This window comes from Procambarus clarkii, unplaced genomic scaffold, assembly GCF_040958095.1.
Source record: "Procambarus clarkii isolate CNS0578487 unplaced genomic scaffold, FALCON_Pclarkii_2.0 HiC_scaffold_116, whole genome shotgun sequence".
Lineage (NCBI taxonomy): Eukaryota > Metazoa > Arthropoda > Malacostraca > Decapoda > Cambaridae > Procambarus > Procambarus clarkii.
The window spans coordinates 321,388-324,764 of record NW_027189149.1 but is presented as its reverse complement, the minus strand read 5'-3'; the positions used below and the strand labels follow the sequence as shown (position 1 = coordinate 324,764).

The 3,377-nt window shown below is 39.7% G+C and overlaps 1 non-coding gene across 1 annotated transcript; it reads right to left on the bottom strand.

The window, feature by feature from the left end:
• Nucleotides 1–2,968: 2,968 nt before the first annotated feature.
• LOC138360750 (5S ribosomal RNA) lies at nt 2,969–3,087 on the bottom strand. Its single transcript, XR_011226616.1, has one exon. It is a non-coding gene; the product is annotated as a 5S ribosomal RNA (ribosomal RNA).
• Nucleotides 3,088–3,377: the final 290 nt, after the last annotated feature.

Sequence of the window (3,377 nt, the reverse complement as noted above, 5' to 3'; positions counted from 1 at the left end):
CAACAAGAAGACCCGTATCATCCCACGTCACTTGCAGTTGGCCATCCGCAACGACGAAGAACTCAACAAACTTCTGTCTGGCGTAACCATTGCACAGGGAGGTGTTCTTCCAAACATTCAGGCAGTTCTTTTGCCAAAGAAGACAGATAAGAAGTAAGCACTTCTGCCACCCACCACGACAAATACCATAACCAGGCTCCATCCGGAGCCACACACACTTTAATAGAGAGATTCAAGTAGACAATCAACTTTCAAACATTAATAATAACATTTATATTGATTTCATTTGGAATGTGTACATAACAAACAAACAAACAAAACAAAATTATAGGGGATATTCAGCATCACTTGGAATATTAACCAATCATATAAATCCAATATATATTTTATATTTTACTTTAAGCGAGGAATTCATATTCTATCAATTTTTAATCATACAAATGAACAAAAGCAATTCTTCACTAGACGTAACGAATGAATAAATGATCAAGGTTTTAATGTGTTTCATGAATAAATATATATATATATATATATATATATATATATATATATATATATATATATATATATATATATATATATATATAATATAATATAATATAATATATTATAATACTTGTGAACCAGAATATGTTTGAGCAGCAGCGATCGTGCCATTGGCCGAAGTGCAACAATTCAAATAATTTAAAGGGCCTGCTCGGGTACATAAGAGAGGCTGGGAGACTGGGGCCGGTGGTGGGTGATGGGTGATGAGTGATGGTGTGGTGTGGTGTGGTGTTGTTAAGAGTTGATTTACGGCCAGCCAGCCAGCTGCAGCCAAGGCAGGGCAGGGCAAGGCAAGGCAAGGCAAGGCAAGGCAAGGCAATAACAGGACAGGACAGCCAAGGCAAGGCAAGGCAAGGCAAGGCAAGGCAAGGCAAGCAGGCGGGCGGGCGGGCGGGCGGGCGGGCGGGCGGGCAGCCAGCCAGCCAGCCAGCCAGCCAGCCAGCCAGCCAGCCAGCCAGCCAGCCAGGCAGGCAGGCAGGCAGGCAGGCAGGCAGGCAGGCAGGCAGCCAGGCAGCCAGCCAGTCAGCCAACCAGCCAGCCAGCCAGCCAGCCAGCCAGGCAGGCAGGCAGCCAGCCAGCCAGCCACTCCCACTTTGTATTTATATGCATTCAATTTATATTCAAACATTATATATGTTAAGGGCCTAGTTTTAGTGTTTATTTTAAAAATGACAAACATCGAGTCGTTTTACCAGTCCTTTAGCGTTAACGGTGATGCATTTTAAAACTGAACAGAAATCACCTTTTCTGGATATATCAAATATCGAATCCGCTTAATGTGCCTACAATTCAATCATTCAAAAAATACATAATTTACATCATGCCTTTTCATAGAACAGACAATAAGATTTGAGACAATAAGAACTTTAGTTTTATAACTAAAGTTGCACAATTATACCAACTCTATGGTGGCTGGGTGGTAAGGTGTGTGGCTGGTGTTTTGGAAGTCGCGAGTTCAAACGACCCAATGGGAGTACTTTTTTTTTTTTTTTATGCCATACAATCTTCCTAGTACTATTATGTAGGTGTGTGTGTGTGTGTTTTTATTCATTCTTTGGTTTTATAGATGACATACATATTGACTCCTTTTACCGGTCCTTAATTAGGCTCTGGGGAAGCAATGGTGGTGGTGGTGGTGGTGGTGCATTTAAAACTAAACCAAAAATCACCAGTTCTGGACGCGTCAAATATCATATCCGCTTAATGTGTCTACAACCTAATTACTTAAAACTACACTATTTAATTCATTCATATCACGTGCATATTGGTCATTATGCTCATACAACCGACATAACAATTTATTTTCATTATTAGAATCATACATTTCATCAAGTAATACAGATACAAAGAGATTTTCTTTCTGAGAAGACCGTTAGTATTGGCTGGCTGGCAGGCAGGCAGGCAGGCATTTGAGGGTTATTATTTCGCCTGTTGATTGGGGGGAGGGTTGATGTGTTAGGGGGTTTTCGGTTAGGTGTGGTGGTGGTGATTGGTGGTGATTGGTGGTGGTGGTGATTGGTGGTGATTGGTGGTGAGTAGTGGTGGTGGTGGTGGTGGTGGTGGTAGTAGGTGGGAGGGGGGGGGGGGGAAGGGGAATGATGGTCTGTGGATTCCTTCTCCGTACCCCTTACATATAAGCAAAAACATGCCTTCCTGTGGGTATAGAAACATTAACACAAATTATATCAGTAACTGATATTGTAGCCTTTTAAACAGAAAAGATTTGTACATACAAATACTTTTAAATTATCATTTATTTGTGGAAATGGCATTTACGTCATTAAATTGATACCTCAGCATCAAGTGTCCTGCAGTGGTCCAGTGGTAAAGTGTATATAAGTGATGCGTATTCTTGGAGTTGCGAGTTCAAACCCGGATTAAGCTATATATATATATATATATATATATACCCCTTACATATAAGCAAAAACATGCCTTCCTGTGGGTATAGAAACATTAACACAAATTATATCAGTAACTGATATTGTAGCCTTTTAAACAGAAAAGATTTGTACATACAAATACTTTTAAATTATCATTTATTTGTGGAAATGGCATTTACGTCATTAAATTGATACCTCAGCATCAAGTGTCCTGCAGTGGTCCAGTGGTAAAGTGTATATAAGTGATGCGTATTCTTGGAGTTGCGAGTTCAAACCCGGATTAAGCTATATATATATATATATATATATATATATATATATATATATATATACAACATGTTTTGTTTTGGTTGTTTGTTTTTGTATAAAGCCTCACACACTATATTAAGCGAGTTTGTTTTAAACATGACATACATATTAATTCATTTTACCAGGCCTTATTCCACACAACTCCGTGAATTTCCCGTGGAGCCAGCCAGCCAGCCAGCCATTCAAACAAAAACAAACGAAACAAAACAAAACAAAACAAAAAACATTATTGCCAACAGCATTTGGTGTTCCCAGGCGGTCACCCATCCAAGTACTAACCAAACCCAACGTTGCTTAACTTCGCTGATCGGACGAGAAGCGGTGTTCTCAACGTGGTATGGCCGTTGGCATGAGACTGCCTACACATTGTGGCTAATAACCAACTCTTTTTAGTCATCACGGCAGGATACGGACCTTCTTGTGGTGTCTTAATGGTAATTGTATCCTAACATATTTTTGTCTCCTTGGCATGGATATTTAACATCGTTTATTCAGTCTTGGGTTTATGTTCTTTCGCCATTTACAGACATTTTACATCTACCTACTTCCTCAGCCTACCCTGCCAATTTCTAATGAATTTGTGGATTTTCTTTTGTAATACATACATGTGTGTGCTCATCTGCTCTTCAGTTTTTATGA